The sequence below is a fragment of the Anomalospiza imberbis genome, chromosome 1, assembly GCF_031753505.1.
Source record: "Anomalospiza imberbis isolate Cuckoo-Finch-1a 21T00152 chromosome 1, ASM3175350v1, whole genome shotgun sequence".
Lineage (NCBI taxonomy): Eukaryota > Metazoa > Chordata > Aves > Passeriformes > Viduidae > Anomalospiza > Anomalospiza imberbis.
In genome coordinates this window covers 41,213,199-41,236,786 of record NC_089681.1, presented here as the reverse complement: position 1 = coordinate 41,236,786, position 23,588 = coordinate 41,213,199, and the positions used below count along the sequence as shown (strand labels likewise).

Sequence of the window (23,588 nt, the reverse complement as noted above, 5' to 3'; positions counted from 1 at the left end):
TGAATGAAACAACAGAAATGTAACCATCACCATTTAGAAATTACACGTAACAGTCATTCATTGCTTCTCTGCACTTTCCTCTTCTTTGTCACAATGGACACAAAATGGACACCAATGGAACCAAAAATCAATTAATCCCTGCCAAGAAGAAATACAAAGCGCATACTGAAGGTCTGATGTTCAATACAAGTAATTTTATGTTTTCTTTAAAGAGATGGTCAGTGGCAACTTTCAGTATTGTCCATAACACCAGTAGCATTAAATAAGCTAAACAAATTAGTCCAAATGACTTGAATAGAAATTAAAGTTTGAATTTGTCCTTTTCACACATCTGTGTGTTTGCTTATAGTAAATGAAACTTTTTTGAAGCTGGTGTCTGGGCTGCACCCAGTTTCAGTAACTTTAATGGCTGAAGCATCAATATTTTTAAATTGCTTTTCAAAATGTTCTGTACCTTACTAATTCATTTTTTTTCTTCTGAATTTCTATATAAAAGCAACACCTTGAAGCACAACTGATTTTTTTCTCTTGTGCAGTTTAGGTTTAAATGTTTAATCTGCATGCACAACCTGTAAACAGAGTGCATTAGTATTTGACATGTAATTAATGTATCCATAGACATATTTTTGTGAATATAATGCTGGATTTGGTTTTTGTTTCTGCAGATAAAAAACATATAAGGCGAAGCTTACTTTACATGAAAATTAGCTTTTAAAAATGATAATTTGGAAAACGTGTCAAAATGAGCTTTGAGAGATCATCCTGTACAATCCATCCCTAGAGCATGAGATCAGCTGTATTTGAACCAACCCTAGAATACTTTTAATTACTGCGTTCTTACAACAGAAGTTCATAGCTTCCTTAAGTGATTTCTGTGAACTGCTCAATTGTCTCTACTCCTGGAAACGATTCTACACTTCCTTTTGTGTGACTCTATTCATTCTCACTGAAATGTGAATTAGTTCTATGTTTGTGTGTGTATATGTATTTATGTGTGTGTATTTAAAAGTAATTGTCTGCTGCCTTTTCTGTATTCTGGGTTATATGGACTTAAATTCTCATGGTCTATAGGTCATATTTTGTGTGTTTGATCATTCTTATTGCCATCCCCTGAACTGTCTCCATCTGCTCCATGTTTGTTTCCTTGATGTATTGTACCCAAAACTATAAACAGTAGTCCACAGGAGGCTTTTGTAGTGCTCGAACAGATTGGATGGAACAAATGCTCCTTTATTGTAGTTATCTCAAGCCATCCTCCACTGGCAATGTGAGCTACATAAACCTGATTTCAGCTGTTCCAAGAGCCTTGTTTCTGAAATAAAAATGAAAATTCTACTAGTAACTTGTGTTGAAGGACAGAATTACACTTCAGTTTCTGAAGTAAAGATAATCTGTACACAGTAGCTAATATCACTGTCAGTGATATTCCAGACATTGCATCACTCTGAAGGTCACAACTTCAACACCCTGTACCTCACCCCAAACCTCCAACCCACAACAGTGCAAGGACAGCTGTGTTTTTACAATACACTGTGTGTCTCTGTGCATGTCTGTGTGTTCACAAAACCACTGTACTAATCTGGCCAAGCTTGTTCTTCATACATATTCACAAATTAGTAAGTGAAAAATACAGCGAGATTATTTTGAAGGTAAGATGCAAAGTAATGCAGCTGCTGACATTTCCTTTTCTCTTAGGATCAGTGCACCATTGTGTTTGATACCGTCCATTTACTGAGATATTGATACATGGAACAATAAGGGATATTTATTCTTCTTTTGGGGAATGGATGGCTTAATCATGGATATGATTGTGTGAGTTGGAGTGCACTCTCAGGAACTTTTAATGGATAAAATGTATCTCCCTTTACCTTACAGTTTTCTTTCTTTGGTGTGCTTTCTCATATGGATAAATATACTCTACTGTAAGGGAAAACTTCTTTTTGGTAAATTCCTTTAATACTTTTCAAAATAAAAATAATATAATTGAGAATTATACAAACTTGATGATATTTTCAATAAAGTCAAATTTAAGTCCAGCATTAGAGTTTTGAGTCTGTGTTGCTCTGATATTTTTGAATTTAGAAAGCCAGACCACTAATGCTAAGCTGCAAAAATTCCTTCTGCTTGACATTTCAAGCTTATTAAAAAATCTAGATTGGTTTTGTATATATTTATATATAAATATATTCCAAAATAGGCACATATAATCAGGATAATGCAGATGCAGATAGTGTTTTCAGCCACCCTCTGAAACCTTTAAAAGATTACTCCTGAAAAAAAAATGTGAGCTATGTTTTCTCTCACTTTCTGTGGAATATCTCATCTACCAAGTGTGTCTTTCAGGCACTCATTTAGCAGCTCCTTACGTGTGGTCAGATTGCTGTTCCTGTTTGGTACTGCACTGATTTTGGTGCGACACCACTCAGACACAGTAACCTATCAAATACTGATCAGTGCTGAGGGTGTTCTACATCCCCATGGCAAGGACTACCTTAATAATATGTTAGACATGAGATAGAGGTATTACTGAAGTTGATCCTGTTGCACTGCATTTTCATTTAAATAGTAAACCTGCCATTTAAGCCTTACTTTCATATTCTCTTGCTTTTTCTTTGTGATTTTTTTTTTTTACAATGGGTAACCTGGTGTATATGTTCTGTTCTAAAGCTCAGAATTACCATCCTCTGCTTTGTGATGGTATTAATATATATTGTGTTAATATGTATTGTGTGCAGTGACAGAGAACTGTGTTCAAGAACTGAAACACCTGTGGGAGTGGATAAATCAAAACAAAAAATTGTAATTTAATTTTTTGTTCAGAGCTGTAAAAGTTCTAGGGAATTGTATGAAAGTAAAAATTAATACTAAATTAATGCTAGCATTTCATAATTCATTTGAAAAGCTGCTGGTTTTATATAGTGTGAATCAGGTTTGGAGAACTTTGCAAAAACAAAAGGCTGACAGGAAATTAAATTCTGAATAAGAAATAAATATGAAGACTATTTTGATGTGGTTTTTATTCATTGACGAAAACCCCAATGAATTCTGCTGATATTAGAATAGTGTGAATGGGATTGAACATCTCTCACTTGACTATTTTTATGTTTGCTAGAAGGTTATTATAATAAAAAAAAGTTGATAAACCTTTCTTGTTTACAATATTTTAGAGTTTTTGCTGTGTTTAAATGTTTCTCCCTGTCACGATCCGCTTGTTGCGGGGTGTCGTGCTGGTTCTTTTCACCGATCCCAAAAGTGCAAAAAGGCAAACAAGGGACTATCAGTGAATCACAACAAATGCACCTTTATTAGGGGCCAAAACAGTAAATGCGATAGTGGGGATCAGAAAGGAGATAAAAGGATCGAGAGAGAGAGAGAGAGAGAAGAGGGGGATGGGAATAGCTACCAACACAGGCGAGATCCTCAGTGGTCCGGACGATGGGGATCCATCTATCGTGTCGGGGAAGTCTTCAAAGTTCTGGTCAACTCAGAGGTCCAGTTATAGTCCTCAGAGGAAAGAGGGGAGAACATGCAGGACAATGAGAGTGCATTGTGATTGCTGTGGGGGAACAGGTGAGTCCACTGAAACCACCAAAGCAAGGCGAACACAATGAAGAATAAGTCCATTGAAATCACTGAAGAGAAGCAGGTCATGTCATTAGTGGTCAGACCGCCCTTTCTTTCCCCCCTTCCTCCCTGTAGTAGGGGTCTCAGTCTCAGTCCTTGGGAGGAGGGTTCCCAGTATTTGTCCATTTGTCACAGTGGTAACAAGGCAGATGAGTGGTCGTCAATGAAGGACCACGGGAGTCACCCCAAAAGTTCATTCGGCTTAAAGGAGGAGAGTCGGCAAAGATGCAGTAGGCCGTTCCTTGCTGGGTCCATGCCAGGTCCTTGCCGGTTCCTCACCAAGTTCTTGCCAACTCCTTGCCAAGTCCTTGGTCGGAACAGCTAACATAACGGTGCAGTAGCTGCACCTGCACTGCTGCTCTCTGCCAGAACTGCAGTGGGGAAGGAGTTTCTCCTCGTGGCAGTCGGTAGGCAAATGTGGGGCTTCAGATGGCCTCTTACACTCCCTCAAAAGTGGTTGCAAAACTGTAATGTGATGAAGTGTCAGGTATTGCTCAAATATTGCAAAGTTTAGAAAATACTCCAGAGATTCAGTCATGACTTTTTCTTATCCTGTAGAAAGTGATGCTGACTGAGGAGCACAGAAAGAAATTAATAACCATCTTACTTGTAAGTGGTAGCTGTGATTGATTGTGCCTTGCCTAATAATTTATTGAAAGAGAAAAAGAAAAAAACAACCCACACCTGAAGTGCAATCTGTTGCTTACTGAAAAAAAAAAAAAAGAAATAGCCTTAAAGAGATTTCAAAAAGGATACTTTGCAGAAAAAGTTGAGGAACTTGCTTATAAATTTGGAAAGAATGTGGTTTCAGCTAAGAAGAACCTTTCTGTAAACAAGACATTATTTTATGGGTAGGACCAGAACATACACACTTTATATATAAAATCATTAAGCAGCCGGTAGCATCAAAGTGCCTATACTGACCTATGGAAAGGCCTTGAAAATATGGTGAACAGGAGAGGCCCTCACACAATCAGATAAAGCAGATTATAACCCAAAAGTGACAAGAAAAGATGCTGCTTTGGTTCCCTTGGATGGTGATGTAAGGTGAATGTAGTTTGGGATAATCATCATATGAGTGATGGAATGTGAGAAAATGACTCTTTTCTTTTTAAGACTTGTAGCATTTTCCCTATCAATCTCTCACAGTTTTCTTTTTTGTCTGCTATGATTGAGGCCTTCTGATTACTTCTATACATTTCTCCCCTGGTGGTTTTGTAACTTATTACTGAAATAAAGAGAGTGACAATGATGCAAATATTACAAAAGTTTAAGAGAGTTAGTTCTTAAGTAATGTTTGCTCATCCAAAATTTACTCAAACTAACATAAATATTTGGCCTCCAAAACTGAAATGGAAAGGCAGGTAGAAATAATTTTTCCTTTTCATTAACATTAACATACAAATATAGTTCAGACGTGAACACTCAGTTCATATTTATTTAAAAAAAAATGGGGATGATCTTCTTTTAATGACTTCAGTTTGTATTAAATTTGGGACTGAAGTAGACTCTAAGAATTTCTAAACCAAGTAGAAATCATTCAGTCTCCAAAGAAAAGCATATGTCAGCTTATAAATTACAAAAAACCATTATAAATAACATTAGAGGGAAGTTGAATCCTCATTAGTGGCTGTAAAAATTCAAAATACTGTTTCTTTTGTTCACATGAGATAGTTTATTTTCTGGAATTTCTTCATTTAATAATTTTAATTTGTGTATATTTAAAAATATTGATAATTTTAAAGCATTTTGTTTTAATATTTTTACATTTTATCATTACATGAATCATGATGAGTTACATTTTGTTTGAAAATCAGAAGTTAGTCTTTCTACTTAAGCATTTTGGTGGGCAGGGTTCTTTTGATGGATTGTGACAGGTGCCTAATCAATGACTCTGCAAAGAAGTGTCATGACTGACAATTATTTAAGTGAAGAAATTAGTTATATTTATATGCTTTCTATGAAAGTAGATTTTGGTGCTAGTGGAATGTTGGTCACCCAGTGAAGGACAAATGCAGAAGGTTCTTCTCACAACAATGGTCCCTGTAAATTGTTCTTACAATGTTTCTATAAGTGAAACTGTAGGCTTTAATATCATGATTGTACCACTGTATAAAACACTGATCTGTCTTCACAGGACCAGAAATTCAGGGGTGATTTCTTAGTGCTGTCAGTTACTATGGCTTTAGAGGTCCCAATGTGTGAAATTATAGTTAGACTCAACACCTTCTTGTTAATCAAGAATAATCTGAGGAGAAATTTTAAGTCCTTAGTGTCCTTGAAAATAATGGCAAAAATTTCTACTCAAGTCATCAGAGGCAAAATCTCATCTTCAAAACTCTGAACAAATAAAGCATAGTTAGTGATAGTAAAGATTTTTGAAATTGGTTAGAGTTGTGCAGAATTAATAAAAAGACAAAAGTGGGAAATAAAAAACAGGGCAAGTTAATTACTTTCCACTTGTAAAATTGTATAGGTTTTCTCATATATATATGTCAGATACTTGTTTATAGATTTTGTCTTTATTGTTTAACTTCATCTGATTTCATAAAGTAGACACAAAATTATGAAATGTAGTCATTACAAGAACAATATTCTTTCAAAGCATTGAGCAGCCTCTAATACTTAAGACATTGCAGTATAAAACTTTAAAACAGGCCATGTTTTTAGCTACTTTGCTATAAAGACAGAATGACTTTATTTTTCATATTTACTGTTGTATTTGATACAAAACTTTAATATATAGCAAATATTTACAAGACAATATTCCACTGAGGTTTGGTTTCACTATGCTCAGTCATTATTTTCCCTTACCCAGTGAAATTGGTCAGCATATTGTAGTTGCCTCACGTAAGTTTTCATTTGTGAAACCATTTTTCTTCATGTTGCTGATGCAAAGTTTTTGTAGCAGCAGTCATAGAAGTCAATGTTTTCATAGAAATAACTTGTCATCCAGTCACTTGTGCAACAGTTGTTAGTACAACCATTGCATCTCATTAAGAAAGTCTCACCCCAATCAGTTGCACAAAACTTAGTGTAAAAAGCTAAGGGTCACATCACTCTAGGGTGACTGTGAGTTTGTGGCATGTGAGGAAAAGGGCAGTGTGCTTGTGTAAATTAATCTGAGTGAATATTTGGAGGGGAAATGGAATTATTATGCAGCATTATGCTGTTGCTGAAGGCATTGAGTCTTCCTCCATAACTGTAGCCATAATTCCTGCTGCAGCAATATATTAAATTTTATGGCATTTATAATACACATAATGAAAAGGAGAACTATTAAAATTATGGTTTTGTAGCAAGCTGAATGATTTATAAAATTGCAAAAAAAAGTGAATAAAGTTTGTAATTACTAGGTGCAATTTAAATACTATTTATTTGTTTTATTGAGTAAAGAAGGAGTAGTGAAATGTTCACAGTTTCTTACAGACAGCATAAGGAAATTAATTCCATAAGAAAACTGTACAAACATATGTTGTTATGCATTGTGGTTGGGTCCTACAACTCGAAATTTACAGGATCGATCTACTGAATCTTTCAGCTCATGCATGCTTCTTGTGCATCAGCTTAGGTAGGGTTAATATGTCATTCACTGCCAAGAGGAAAGGGGCAGCCTTGGTGGCACACATGAGGAGTGCCTTGGTGTGGCCCCCTCTGCCCCTTTTAAACACTTTCTCCCACCCCCATGACTTTAAACATCCTCTGTATGAATTTGAGAGTGTGAAAAGGTGGTGATTGTTGGGGTTGCAGAGCTTTATTTCGAGCTCTGGATCACCCACTGCGTTTTCTGTGTGCTGAGAGCCAAAGGAGGCCAGCACATCTGTGTCTTGTGACAATGATCTCATCCCAAGATTTTTATTAAAATCCAGCTGAATTAGTAGCATTTTGTGGCTGAAAAGGTGGGCTGAACCTGAAAGAAATCATGCTGTGTTTAATTTTCTTTACTGATATCCTTTTATCTACAACAGGTGAAAGCAAATAGATTAGTGCTAATCTTAAATGAGCTATTTGTCTGACAGTAGCAGAGCTGATGGCCTTTTGCCCTTGGTTAGACAACTGTGAGTTAACATCAGGACATTGAAAGGAGCAGCAAATTATCTATATTATCTATTTCTGATATGCATCAAAATGCATTGTTCATTCTAATGTTATTCAGTGCAACTATGTCCTGAGATACTTCTGCAGCAGCCATTCACGCCTTTTGGAGCTGAGATTTTGAAACTAAATATTACATGCAGATAAGTGTTTCTATTTAATGATTTGGAATTTATTTAGTGAAGGAAGAGTGAACAGAAAAAGGAGGATATTCTTTACTGCACATTAACTGGCATTAGAGCTCATAACTGACTGAACTCCACAGCAGCCACTACAAAAATGTTTTAATAATAGAATGATTTCTGTATAAATTAAATTGTGTATATTGGCCTTTCTCTAATTTTTCCTATAATTGGCTGTATTATCAAGAGAATTCTGAAGAAAACTCCATGATGTCTCTTAATGACTTTTCCAAAAGGCTTTTAATATACAAGGGCTGTATATATTTCATTCAATTTTTGTACTATACCTATCTTTGCAGTTTCAGAGGCTATGAATGGTCTTGCAGCACCTAATTTCTGTCTGAACTGGCAGGGTAAGAAACAGTAAGTGGGTACCTGCTGAATGGGACTGACATCAATTGTTCTTTTCACCGAGGATTGAGAAGAGACAGTTAGACCTTGTACTACTTATTGCTGTAGAGCAGAAGTGTGGATCTCTCACACACTGACATGTTTAACATTTCAGCGGTTCAGATCTCCTCCCAGGAATTCTAATTCTGCTTCAGCAGGCTAGTCCTGACATGGTTTCATGAAATGTGAAAGGAGAAGCAGTAGAGAGAAAAAGGAGTATTAGTCAATGCTTTAATTTAATGGCCCTCTGAATTTTAATCACAAAGTAGGACACATTTCTGAGATCCTTTGTTCTGTGTTTTAGAACAGTGTCTCTGAATGGAACTACTTGGGGGATTGCAGAACACATAGTATAGTGGGGTTGAAGCATCACTGTGTTTCTGACTTAAAAAACATGAGAGCAATATCTCAAACGTGTTGCATTGTTTAAGTCACAGTAAGCTTTCTGCATGATTTGTCAGAGTAAGAGGTCAGCTGCTGAGAATTACCTGCATTCTTTTCAAAAAAAGATTGTGGAAAATGAAGAATTTGGAGAATTGCCTAAATTCAAATAGCAGTAATATATCTCAAGTGTGCATTAATTTAAGGAATTACATCATGTTGAAGAAAAAAAAAATCTATGAGCAATAGGTTTCATCCTGGACACAGCGATTCCATCAAATGAGCTCCATATTGAGAAACATTCTTTTTCATTATACAAAGCAGACTACGATGTATCACTTAAACTTTTGTGGATTTTCCTCCCTTTCTGTTGCAGAACTTTTCAGCATTTTACAGGGAAGTTTTCAAAATTCTTCCCACTTATATTTGGTCCAAGTTAACTTGCATCACTCTGTAAGCACATAAATTAAATATGGTCTTTTTTTTTTTTTTTTTTTCTTTCTTTGGGATTTGAGAAAGAGACTGCAGTATTATTCCAGTGTCATTTTGTTTTCTGATTTTGATCTACCTTTTGTTGGAAAATGATTATTTTATCTGGAATAGTAAGGGGAAGAAAAAAAAATGTTCAGGCAGCTCTTTGGGAGTACTAGTTTAAATGACCTGCAATTTTCCAAAAAGTCATAAATATGATACCTCATCTTTAGAATTTAGAAAGGAGAAAGTTATAGGACTTGAAGCTAGAGTCTTACAGCAAATTCTTCAGTCCAAGTTTTTGAATATTTGTGTACATACACTAGAACATTTCTAATACTGTAATTTAAGAATGTTTGCTGTTGAGCCGTACCAAGTATGCCACATCCAGCTTTCTTACATAACTTTCAGATATAAATAGAAGGAAATTAAGTTTGGGAGGAACTCCAGCAGAAATTTAAATTGAGGCCTATTATAATTTGTAAAAAGATAAGGAGTGACACATAAAAATTTAAAAATACTAATAAGGATAATGGAGTTGTGGAGATGGTAAGATGTCACAAGCAAAATATTAGAAGTGAAAATGATAAATGAGTGCAGATATTTTATGTATTTATTATTAATTATAAACTTCTTGGTATTCTTAGCTCTATGCAATTTAGTGAAATTCATGACTGCTTCCCCCAAGGAACTTAAAAGTCAAATGTCATATGAAAAGTGCAGTTCATTTTCACCTAACATACAGATGAATTGAAACTTCATCGTGATCCACATATATTGGGCGAAAAAATAATTCAAGTTGTGTGTTAAATTTTTGTTCTTGTTGTGTAGGTTTGTGGGTTTTTTTTAATGGCTTCTGCTGAAAATGGAAGCTAAGCAAAGGAGATCATAGAGGAGATGCCCCATTATAAACTTCATTGAAGTCCAAAGGAATTACAGTTTTGAAGCATGTGATCTTTTACAAAAGACTGAAAATTCCTGCAGTCACTGCAAATAATCTCACCCCAGCAGCAGAGGCTAGTAAAGTATCTCTGACCTGGAATTCACCTTTTTATTTTTTTCTGTCATCCATATTCCTTAAAATAAAGGGTAAAAGAAGACTACAAAACAGCAACAGAACAAAGGAAGGTATAAGAAGTAGTCACTAGGTAGCTAATATTTTAAAAGTTAAATTTTAGATTTTGAAATACAATTTTTTTTGTATCAGTGTGGTTCAGGACCAAGTGATTTATACTATGCAGACATTGTTTAACGTTGTAAAAAACAATTTAACATTGTTTTTTTTGTTTTACATTCAAAAATGCAAATCAACTATTACCATTATATCAAGAAGCCTTATTGAATCTGTTACTTCTGGAAGTTAGATAATCTCAAAATAATTCTAGCATCATAATTTTTTTTTGCACTTAGGAAGAAGAAAATTCAGCTTCAGTGTTAGTAGATGTGAAGCCTCAGTTCAGCAAGATAGCAATTTGGAAGGAAGGAAGGAAGGAAGAAAGGAAGGAAGGGAGAAAGGAAGGGAGGAAGGGAGGGAGAAAGGAAGGAAGGAAAATACCTTTGTTAAATTCTTGTCTTAAAAGCACCAGGAGTTATTTTACATTAAAAAAAGCTCTCAGAATAGAAGTTATTTCTTTTCCTTCTGTGTTTTTGTTCAGCCACAAACTACCTGACTTATCGCAGTGCAGAAGTAGTGTTGGGTGAACACATCTGGGGAACACCACAGCTACTTCCCCAGGAAATGGGGAAAGATGTTCCAAAGCCATATGAGAGTAGGCTTCTAGATGGAGTGGTGGTAGATATGCACAGGCAGTGAAGGTGATCTGATAAGCTGGGCAGTATAATATGTTTTTCTGCAGTGGCTACTACAAGGTTGGTATATTGAAGTTTTACAGGCAACTAGTCTAGTAACAAAGGAATTTCTAAGGCAGCTGAATGTTGTCAAATATTATGAAAGAGACTGGAAAAATCCCATAATGGTGGAACTCTGTCTGGAAATTTTAGCCTGGTATTTAGACTTTGTAAGGATGGGCTAGTTCTCTGGCCAAAAATGGGACTCTATTATGTACACTGATACTATATTATTATTTTTGTTGTTGTTGTTGTTATTGTTATTGTTATTATTATAATATTTTTACATTATTATTCATGCCCATACAGCATGACGAGGGCACAGAAAGTGTCTTCATCCCACTTGAACAGGAGTATTATCTAGCTAAATTTAATCTGGTGACCTAAGAGAGCACATAAACTTAGTTTCTGTTCTGTTGAGGAAGGTCTGAAAATGAAAGCTTTATCTTCCTGCCCTGTTCTTATGAAGGAGAGCCAAAAAGTTTATTGGATTGGCAAAGTTTAAGCCATTTTTGAAGGGTTCACTGCTGTGCTAGGGTCCTCTTTGAAAATCTTACACATAACACTACTCTCAAGCCTTGAGCAGGACTAGTCTGTTCACAAGTGGTTAAGAAGCATTTCCATTTATGTATATAAACAATAAATTGTTGAAGAAAAGTTCCTAGATGTCATGTTTCTTTATTAATAGATGGGTTCAGTAGCAGGATGTAATAATTGTCCAACAGTATTCTAAATCTTTGCTAAACCCTTCTTCCAATAAGAAGATGTTCATATGTGTGTTCTTCTGACCTCACTTCATCATAACCAGTCAGGTGCATTGGGAATGGACGGAGAATCCAGAAAGGGAGTTGCTCAGCCCAGTAAATGGGCTGGTTAAAATTTGTTTATGCTTTAGATCCCGGGTCATATAAATTGGGATTACAAGGTTGACTTTTTAAAAAGAAATCCAGATAGGCAGTTATTTATAGACTATTCAGGGGGGGTTTACTAGAGAATATTGAAGTTTGTTCAAAACTACAGAGGCATTTCCTCCTTAAATTTTTTTAAGCTGAGCTTAAAATGATGGTCTGTAAAGGTAAAAGCTTGGGTACTTGTCTGTTTCAGACTTTGTGAAGACCATTATCCCAATCCCTGCAGGGATGGTCATGATCAGGTTCATGACCCCATCACATAGTGAGGTGGAAACACTGTTTTTCAGTAAGTTGATGTACACCAAGAACAAGAAGGTAGCACATGCTGTGTTCTCAAACATTATGCTGTGATTGTGGCAGCAGATTGTTTATCAGTTGGTTTTCCCCTAAGTCTCTTTTAAAAATCAGAGCCAGGAGTAGAAGACCATGAGACTGCATATCTTAAGGATGATTTTTTGTTGTTTTTTTTAACTATTATAAACTAATCATGAAAGTTTTTTCTCCCATGTTTTTAACAGATGTGCCCCATTTTTTCAGTTTCTTACACCATATTGTAAGAATCCAAAATTACTGTGAACCTTGATGGATATTTACTACTTGTCAGTCCTTATCATCTTTCCCAAACCATGCTCATGTTCAAGAGGTAGGTTGCAAATTCTCACAGCAGTACTTTCAGATTCTCATATTTTATATGTTCACTTTTAATGATTGTTAAAACTGCTGCTTGAAGACTGCTACTATTTTTACAGGAGGCATTTAGTATTCAGAAGAAGAATCAAAAAAAAAGGACTTGACTAGCTTAAACAGCAGGAAGATTAAATATTTCTCATGGAGAAAGCCATTATTTTAAGCAGGGTTTGCTGGCTGTTAAACCATGAAGAAATGCAACAACCTGGAAGTTGTGCTGTTGCTAGTAGAGGTAATATCTGCAATACACACAAAAAAAAAATCCTAATTTTCAAAGGAGAAACATTTCCCAAGGAGTGAAACACTCTCTAATATCTTCTTTAGCATTCTAGTTTTCACCTACTTTTAAATCAGGCTCAGACAGCTATGCTTTATGAAGAATTATTTTAAAATATGATCAAGTATCACAGGCAAGCATTAGAAAACACTTTTGAAGCCAGAACCATCAGTAAAGATTCCTTCTCCATGTCGGTATATTATACTTCACATTTTTTTTCCTGATAAAATTTCAAGCTCAGATAAAACTGCATGATACCAGTATTTCTTAGACCCATTTTTACTTGGGCCCATTTACTAAGTGGCAAAAGAACATACATTTTGGGTTCTCTGAGTAGCAGAGTCCTTAAAATTAAGTTTACAGAACTTCTGCTAAGCCATAATTTCTCTTTGTCATGTATATGTCTCAGATTTAACTTGTCTGCTGTTTACTCTTAATATGTCCTTGTAGTTTACCCTGATGGCCTTGCTGTCACTTACCCTGAAAGCAAGAGGCTAGTCTTTTCCCTGGGCTATGTGGTCGTCAACAGATTCTAAAAATAGTATTTTGTTCTACTGCATGATCTTAATTTAGGGGAACTTCCTGCATTAATCATTTCTTTGTGACAGGTTTGCCAAATCTCAGATCCTCAAACATGCTGTACAGCCCCACAACACTCATATTCATTTCCTGCATCAGTGTCTTGTGTTAACATTGGCTTAATTTGCATTAATTCAGTGTGTCACTGGACTTCTGTACAGAGCTTGTTCTCTTTCCATATCTCTCTTTCACTTTAATATTTCTAAAATGATAAAGGATGCTTTTAAGCAATTGTGATTTAGATGGTGCCCAAAACTGCATGTTGAAGTAATTTGTTTTCAGTAGGCATGTCACAAGCAATGAACTTTGATAGTTCTGGTAATCCTGTGTAAAGATTTCTAAAATAAAGGCAAGTTATCATAGCCATGTGACTGAAAACACAGAGGAATTATTTCTTAATGCATCTCTGACACTCTTTCCTCAATATTATTACTTATAGTTGGCTAATCCTTAAGATTTACATATACTTTTCTTTTTCCAGTTTCTATCTTTTGTGACCTGAGTCAGCTAGGAGGAAGGAGAGAAGGAGAAAAGAAAACAGCATGTAAAGAAGTTAGGTTCTTCCATATGCCTAAAGTACTTTCCTTCAGCTTACCAGTCATAATTAGCATAGGGGATAGTATTAATGAAAAAGTAGCAGAACCTACCCTAGCAAATATGTAATGGGGAAATGAAATGAGTTTTAAAATATGTTTCCATTTTCTCCTCCTTCACCTTTTTTTCTTTCCTTGGTCTATCTCTTACCTCTTCTATCATGTTTTTCTCTTCCTGTTTAATGCTTTTTCCTCTTTCATTAGTCTTTTTGGATGAGCACTGTGTTGTTGTGTTACTTTTATTACTTTTATTAACCAAGTCTCACTCTCTCTCAAATTTTGTTCCTACTTCCAGTACTTTGGGGGAAAATTCGTGCTGAAAAAGAGCCCTATAGCTTCCTCTAGTTCCCCACAGGATGAGGGGATGGAGTCTTTAAACTATAACTTTTCCATTTCCTGAAATAGATTTTATGGTGAATAAAGAAATTGTGACCTGAAGTCTGTCCTCTGCCCTAGTCTCTTGCCTGAAAGACTCGGAAAGTAAAAAGGAAGAGCAAAACTCCTGCTTTGCTTCAGTGACTGTGTCTGAAGTGAAGACATTTGGTACTATTTAGTGCACCAACATAGATATTCATCTATTATAGCAGAGAATTTTGGTGATATAATTGGAATTTTTGACATTTGAGTCCCGTTTGATTTCAAGACTTATGTTTAATGTCTTCCAGATAGGTTAAACATTGGAAAATACTTGAATTAAATAAAGGTATGCAAATTTAAGTATCATTGTATATGCAGTATGACTCAGTTTCAGTTGCACTTTCACAATCTAAATTTTCAACTGGAACCCACTTTAAAAAAAAAGTTCACATGAAAAGTAACCTATAATGAGATATCTTCTGATAGTCTCAGGGGCAAACACTTCAGAGCTGGCATCTGAGCTAATGTGCTGGCTGTTACATTCTGCTATTCTTGTGAGTTTTCATAATATAAAGTTCCTAGGTCATGTTTATTATTATCAATGAAACTGGCTTCTGGCATTGAATTAATTGCATAAAACAGCCTACATCCATGGTTTTAAACTGTCTTTTCCTGCAGAAAGGGTGGCTGTGAGAAAACTGTCTATTAACAGTCACCTTTTACTAATTCCTGAGTCATGTAGCCTACTGCTTTGGAGAGGATTACTTGTCATGGACTAAATCCATGTAAGAGTCTGTACTAGCAGCTTAAGAACAGAGAAAATGAATTTGCTGGCATTGCTTAATTTTTGCATTCTATACAGAAATACTGCTGTAATGCTAACCATGCCTGTGGAATTTGGATCTGATTTTGGGTGCATTTCCCTAGAATCAAGTTTTCTATGGTGGCTACAAACCTTCACATCCACTGTCTTGAAGGTTGTTTACTTCTTCCTCATCCCTCAACATTCCCAAGGAAGAAAAAGCTTCTACAGTTTGATGTACCCTAACTCCTTTCTGCCGACCTACAATGTTGTAGATTCCCTTCCCCATTCTATTCACTTTACCCAGTCTGCTTGACTGTATAGTTCACATTCTTATTATCATTTATCATCTACATTTACTGGCATGTGAACGACATTCATAGAATAAATTAGTGATATTTGTCCCACCTTTATTACAATTACCTTGTGTCATAAATGCATCCAGGATTTTACAAAGAAAATTCCTTATGACTTTCAATGTTTGTTGTCTTGGCTTTCAGTGAGCTCAAGAATGCATTAAGTAAAATCTAATCTGAACAGTAGTTAATTATATAGCAAATGTGATAAGCAAAATGAGTAATTCCCACAATGTGACTGATTAAATAAGGATGCTACTTACAGCTACCTACCCATGTGTGCCCTGCACAGGTTTCATTGTGTGGCAACTCAGTGTTCCTGGATCAGCACAGTTTACCACTAGCCATTGTTTACCTGAATCAACCTCTGTTTCTGAAAGCTGAGCACACTATTGTTGGTGTTTATTTCTGACTTACTGTGATAGCCTTATAGCAGGATTAACACCCTGCAGGACAGGGATGTGTGGACAGCTGGGATGACCATTTCAGAATCCCATTTCAATCTATAAAAAAGGATTTTCAGTGAGGGGTGCTGCTCTCACAGGGATATTTTCAAATTAGCTGTAAAGTATTTCTCACTGGCTACTTAGCTTTGTTTGTTTTAATTATACAATGCTTTAAGTACTGTGTTTTCCTACGTGGCATATTTTGCATATCTCAAGCTCCCTTTTTATATATTTTGACAATGTACTACTGCAGGAATAGTTTGACAGTAAATAAGCTTGACTTGATGATATTACAACAGCACTGCTACAAATTCCTTCTTTCTGGATTCCAGAGTAGTTAAAGAGGCTTTTGCTGCAATCATATAAAAACTCAAGTGGAAGATTAATTTTTGATTACTTTTGAGCCAAGCTGTTGGTGTTTGTTTTCTATACATACTGAATTCTTCTACAAAGAAGCATCTACTGTTAAAAAAAAAAGGGAAAGTGTTGGAGACTATGCAAACAATTATCATGGTATCTCTATTGCCTAGAATTTTAGAATTTCCTAGTTCATGCACTGCATTATTCCTCCTTCCTTTGCTGGCAACTCTTTGAAATAGGTTACTGTTTGGTTTTTGTTTTGTTTTTTTTTTTTAGTTTCATTGGGTTTTTTATTTGTTTGTGGTTTTATTTGTTTGTTTGTTTGTTTGTTTTTGTCTGCTTGGGTTTTTTACCTTAATCTGAGGAAGTGTTTTGTTTACTGGTAGCCTTTATAAGTGACTTTCAGATAAGGCAAAACTGTAGCAGCAACTACAATATACCTTGTTTTTTCTCTCTGTTCCAGCTATGCTGTCCCAGAGATGACAAAACAAACGCATAGGTTTTATCGGTGACCACTGGAATTGCATGCATGCTTTTTGTAATAGGAATTCTCAGACAAGAATATTGCTGTTGATGACAGAACCTGGTACTAGAAGCTAAGGTGCAGTTTAGACTTAATTCTAAATCTGTCAAATGGTCAGTTAAACACATTTATTTAAATATTTCTATGATTTTTTTTTTGTTATTGACTTGATCATTTATGGGAAATATGTAAGTTCATATTTTATGGGAAAAAGGAAGGAAAAAAAAACGCAGCAAAGAAAATCAGCCATATTCAAGGATCAATGACCCGACACAGCAAACAACAAGTTTGTCTAAGCAGCAGTGCAACAGAGATGCCTTAGTCCATTTTAAATAGGAAATCTGTTGCTCTTATAATGTCGATGATTTTGTTGTTGTTTTTTGGTGTTTTTTTTTTTTTGTTTTTGTTTTTGTTTTGTTTTTTTTTTTTTTTTTTTTGTTCTCTGGTATTTTACCTAGGTGAATCTGATACCAGAGTATAGTAATTTGAATTCAATGTCTCTGCAAACAATGTTGTTTATCAAAAATAAGTACCTGATTTCTTCTCTTTTTTTATGCTTGCACTGACTCAGTTTTCTTCTATAGGTTCTCAAACTGCCTCTCTGTCTGTTTTCTTTGGTAGCTTCCAGTCATATTCCCCTATCCTTTTTACCTCTGAGAGCCCAGTTCTATTTCAACTGGTGATGGTGGCAATTTCTAAATAGAAAGCAAACTCCAAATAACAATATGAGAATGTGCACTGAAAGGTAAATTATGCCAGTTTTTTAGTGGGATGCTGTGGTTTCTGTTACCATCTCAGTGGGAAGGACTGATAAGGTCTAATGCCATTGTAAATGTGTCACATTGTGATACATAAGTTGGTAATGTAAAATTGACAGTTTTTTGCTTTTGTGAATATAAAATAGGAATATTCTTTTCAATGGTAGGAATCATTTCATAAAACCTAATAACACAGACCGAAAATGTTTTGACCTCAGTCAACTAATTTCAATCCCATCAAAATAAGGAAAGATCATAATTAAATATTGGTTTGGCTATGGGATTTCAAATGAAATTTAGATTTTTTTTTCCCTGGGTCAATTTAAAGTTACTTATTCCTATTGTTTTCATTGATGTTAATGAAACTTCTGAATTTCTCTGAGAATAGATTTTGTAATTTGCTTCAGTTATTCTTACCTGGTTAGTTCAAGCTCTCTCAAGATGTACTGGCATTTGTGATTCAAACTGTATCAAATAAACAGAAATTATGTTCTATCTATTGGAAAGTCCTGGTTTGAATTTTTCATGGTATATGGGAAAAAATTTAGTCAATTGAAAAAATGGAAATATGTGCTTCTTTATACTCTTGTAAACTGGACATAAAACATATCCATATTATTTTAATTCAATAATCTGTAATAAATCTGATATCGTGTCCTTTCTTCATTTAATCTGGTTTCAACTTTCATTATTCATTGCATATTATTACTTTAATTTTTCTTAAGTAGGGTATAAAGATTTTTAAAATACCACTATGAATGATTATTTTTTCATTAAGAACTGCAATTAATTCTGGACATGTCACATGCTTATATATGCAAGTATAAATATATTTGTCAGGTAAAGGTTCTAAAAATCTCAAGTAAACACTTCTCAAGTATTTACTACCATTAATTTATTTTCTAACCTCCTTTAGGACACCAATACAATGTTTTTGGCTTGTTTCTTTTAACTTAAGTGAAATCAAAAGATGCAGTATAATGTGGAAAGTCTCACTGAATTATTGGCATTAGGCATATTGCCAGAGGCATGAAATTTACATTTGAGTGTGAAACAATTGCCTTGGCAGAGGAGTGCCAGTATGTCTTCTATATGAAAATTTTGTGTTGAGAGATAATGGAGGGAAAATCCGGACTACAGTGCCAAATAGTCAGAGAAGAACTTCTCTATGTCTCTGACAAAAGGCACTATTATTTAGGCAAAACAGAGAAATTTTCTAAATCATGTCACAGTTCATGCAGCCTCCAGAGCAGTGAAGAATAAGGAGACATTTAGTACAAGCCTGAGCTCTGACATGTGCACTATCCTCTTTGAAAGCATGTACATAATTATATTTAGACACATCTACTGAGTCACCAAAGGGTAACTGGAAAAGTGAGAAACCAGGCAAAAGATTTTTTTCCTGACAGCATTCAAGACTTTGACCAAGAGCCAAACTTTCATGCTCCAATTTGCCATAGTGTGTTTCACATAATGGCATGCAGTGACAGCCCACTGCCATTTAATATCACTGTTTTGAGATTATTCTCCTCTCATACTGCTTTTCTTTCTGAAAGATTGTGTGTTGTGTTGTTCTGGGGTTTTTTTTTTTTTTGGTTTGGTTTGGTTTGGTTTTTTTGTTCTTTTTTTTTTTGTTGTTGTTTTTTTGGTTTTTTTTTGCCATTTGCAATAGTTTTCTTTTGCCAAGCCAGAGCAGACTGGGTGACTCGTTAGGCCATTTTGTGAGTGTTCTGGGGGACACTAGGTAATTGTTAATGCAAACAGCACTGAATAAACAAACAGAAGCCCAAGAAAATTCATTCAGTTAATATTGCCTTCTGGATCACTGACTATGGAAAAATTGTTGTTTATAGAGTGAATCATTAATTTGGCTTGCATATTAAATAGGCTTGCCACTAAAATAATGAATTATGACTGGCAGATAAATATGATACTTGTTTTAACCAGGGTAAAATGGAAAAAACATTAAAAAACATGTTAGTAACTAATTGCCAGCTTCAATTCTTTTGAAGCATGAGCTTTGCTAAGAGCTGGACATTTTGTTAAAAAGCTTTGTCAGGTAATTATTTTCCTCCCTGCCAAAGAACTGCACAGGTTTGCTGATTCCAAAGTTCATCTCAGTCTTTGCACTATCAGATAGATTGAGGTACATACAGCTTAGGGTCCTCCAGCTTCGTGAGCATCCTTCTTCTTACATTAATATATTAAGTTTTTAGTTCTGTGCAATGGATATACAGATCCCCCTTCATGTATTGAATTTTGTGAGGAGGTATGAGGAAGTGCTTGAATCTAGAGACTGTCTGTTGCCAACTAAATGAGAAATTTTGCAGCAAATGAGTCCAATATGTAAATTACTAAAAAATCATTATGTTGACTGAACATAAGTAACTCAGTGGTCAAACAAAATATAATTCAAGTGTGCTGGAAAGCAATAACTGAATGAGGGTTTATTAATCTGCAGTTACTCAACTGCTCCTTTGATTTACTGTTGTGTCTGCATGCCTCTGAGGACTCTCCAGTACCAAACACCTTGTGGCAAGTTGGATGGAATGAATATGTGTTCATGGAACTTGGATTTGAAGTAATGTTTCTCTTTTTCCAAAAATATTTCTATTTCCTGTAAAGCACAAAGGACTAGCTATGCTATATGTAAGGATAATTTCTAAATCTATTTTCCCTATTTATAATAGAGAAGGTTTGGAGTTTAGTTTTAATTACTGCTAAAAAAAAGGCCTTGCAGAGTTACAAATGTATGTATGTTTAATTTCCTAACACACAAAAACGACAGATATGGTTTTCTTCAGACATTTTTACAATGAAGAGCCCAAAATATTTTGGCAAGAATAGAGGCAGAAGGACTTCAAAAGGCAAACATTACTAGTAGACTATTATCATAATTAGTTGCTGGTCTGTGATTTATGCCTTTGAAATATGGTTTTAGTCTCTTTCCCCATTAGCAGTTCAGACATTTCTCAGACAATAAGAATTTCTTGTGATTTTTCTCCATCAAGTAAGACATATACAAGTGATATGCAGTGATATCATATGCTAAATAAAATTGCATTTGATAATGCATAATTTCTCCATACACTTGTTATTTGTGCATACAGTATTGTATTCTTACTTTGCACTAGTAAACTTGAGAGTGAAGTGTTTCATACTATCAGTAGTGTTTCTTTTGGCTTTTGGTATTTCCTACACTTCACAAAGTGTCTCTTCTTTATGTGCACACAAGAAATTTTCTTTTTGTTTCCTATCTTATTTTGTTATTGTATACTGGAATATTCAGTCATGGAAGTACTTTGTGAAATTACATCTATTATACCTCTGGAATATGACCTGATTTATTATAAGAAGATCAGAGCATAGCTCAAGTGCTCAGTGCATTATCCTAAATGAAGCTTTGTCTCTGAGGGCTGCTGTAGCCTTAATTTTTGCCATTATGTTTTAGCCATTGATTTCCCTTTAGAACACAAATGCCATAAAAATACTGCTTGGTAAATGTTTCTTCAGTATTGAATAACTGCTTTTTCTGCCAAGGAGGTGTCAAAGTCTCTTTACAACCTGTCTGTCACACACTGTTCCTTTTATATGCATCAGCAGAGGTCAGCTAAATAGGTCTGATAACTCAGTTTTGGGGGAGATGCAGATGGCAAGTCAAGTTGAAAGGACAGCAGGTAACTTTTCAAACTTGCTTGTTTATGTATTTTTGATTGCAGTGGTTTCCAGCCTCTTTAGAGAAAGGCACACTGCCTTTGGAGCCTTCGTTTCTCTTTGAGTGATACGTGCTGTTCATGCCTCCCTCTGTGCCTGCAAACCAGGCTCTGTCCTGGAGCTGTTTCCTCTGCACCTCCTCAATTCAAAGCCACAGGCAGCTCCTTTTTCACATTCTGGAGCACAGTTTGTCCCAGAGCAACCTAAAGGTGGGGAGGGGCAAAAAGGCAAAAAAAAAAAAAAAAAAATCCAGGCTGAAGGAAGCTCCTATGAGAGCTAGAAAGTTGCTCAGGTGAAAGTGGCTGTGATTTGGAGATGGGGTTGCAGAGATTAGCCAGAAGCTTATCACGGATATCTGTAAGCAATGGGTTTCACAGTTTATCATTTTACAATTTTTTTTTTTTGTAATTACTTAGGTTTATATTTTCTGCCTTTTTTCATGTGTTACAGGAGGAGACAATTAATAATCACTGTGGCTTTTACCAGCATAAGATATGACATTTCTGCATGATGCATGATATGTATTCCTGTAATTCAATTATCAGGAGTGTTCATTTGGGATATAAATGCTGGAAACAATGACATTTCTGAAATTATTTATGAGTTACTGCACTTTGTAATCAAACCTTCTGTGTGCTGTTTGTAAAATATCAAGTGTTATAAAATTGCTGATAATCAGAAAAAGAACATTGATAATGGGCTTACATTCTCTGTGCAGCTGCAGATGAGAATCAGTAGGAAATAGAGAGGAGCAGAAGCAGTGGCACCTGTATTGCAAAGATTAGTTACTGAGATGTTACCTGCCTGAGGACCACATAAACTCTCTGCAAGGACTTTTATTTTGTATTGAGAATTATGTAGCTCCACCTTTACAGTTTAGACAATATTTTATTAATAATATTTTTTTTTCTCTGTGAGAACACAAATATTTCTTAATTAAGTAAATAAATGCATTATACCTAAAAAACAAAAATAAAAAAGGAGTCATACTGTTATAGAAATGGATGAGGTTAGACACTGTTTAAATCAAAGAGTAGCTAAAAGAGAATTAAAATGGAATTGTCATTGATTGTGGAACCAAAGTTGCCCAAACTCAAACTTTGAATAACTTTTATTAGTAAGGCAGAACATAACACAAGAGAATAAACTTTTTACTGTAGTAGGAATTACTGACCTGCCATGACCAGGGCCCAAGAAAGGAGAGCACTGTGCATTACTTCAGATTATGTTTCAAAGATACATGCTCTTATAGTTCCAGAAGGCTTAGTCCTCAGAATATTTGGCTAAGGTGAGTAAAGTCTCTTTTTGACTTCAGTTTATTCAGCTGAAAAGGAGTTCATGAAGATTATGAAGAAACATACTTTGTAACACAATGACTGACCCACCAGAGAGAAAATCTTTGAATTAGTAATAGTGACCTTGATTTTATGAGCGTTTTTGATAGCAGAATTACAGATGCAGTTCGTTATTGGATATTGCTGCTCATGTAAAGCTGATAAGGAAGGAATAATGATGGGTCGTTTTCAAATTTCTGAATTGTAACCTAGCCAACCTAGGCTATCTCTGCTAGGAATTAGTCTAGAGAGCAGGCTGTGACCCAGGCAGAGCTCAATAAATAGAGAACATTAACCTCATATGTGTGCTGTTCAATAAAACTGCATTCAGGCCAGCAAAATAAATCAAGAGATGTAATTAAAATATTTTATTATTATTAAGAGGTTTAATTGTAATTGCTAGGTCTTAAATTTTTGTACTGTGTGAGGAATTTTAAATTTTATTTTAAATTTAGGCTAAGGGTGCAAATTTTATGTTGGAACTTCGAGTACTATACCTATACAAGTAATCGCAAGCAGATTATTAATGCAAAATAGCAATAAAATGCTTGGTGGAGAGAATTTTATTACGGGATTTTTTTTTTTCAGTCATTGAATGAAACTACTGTTTTGCCCAGGACTGTTTTGTGTATCCTGAAAATGTTACTGACAGGTGCATGAGTTTTTCTATTGCAGACCCAGCAGCAGGACACTGTTAGTAGCTTCTGCTAACACTCTGCTCCAGTGGCTTTATCAAATAAATAAATGAATGCATAAGTGTGCATGGCGATGAATACACTTTAAGTAAAGACCAGGCAAAGTAATAATCACAGGATTTGGTGTGACATTTTGCCAGCAGTCACACGTACTCCTGACTTTTCTAACATTTGTTTTTCAACTCATAAATATTTCTGGAAAGCA

General features: G+C 35.2%; 1 protein-coding gene across 5 annotated transcripts in view; it reads left to right on the top strand.

Annotated features, from left to right (window-relative positions):
• SNTG1 (syntrophin gamma 1) overlaps nucleotides 1-23,588 on the top strand; it is a 317,995-nt gene that overhangs the window by 136,482 nt on the left and 157,925 nt on the right. The window lies entirely within an intron of this gene.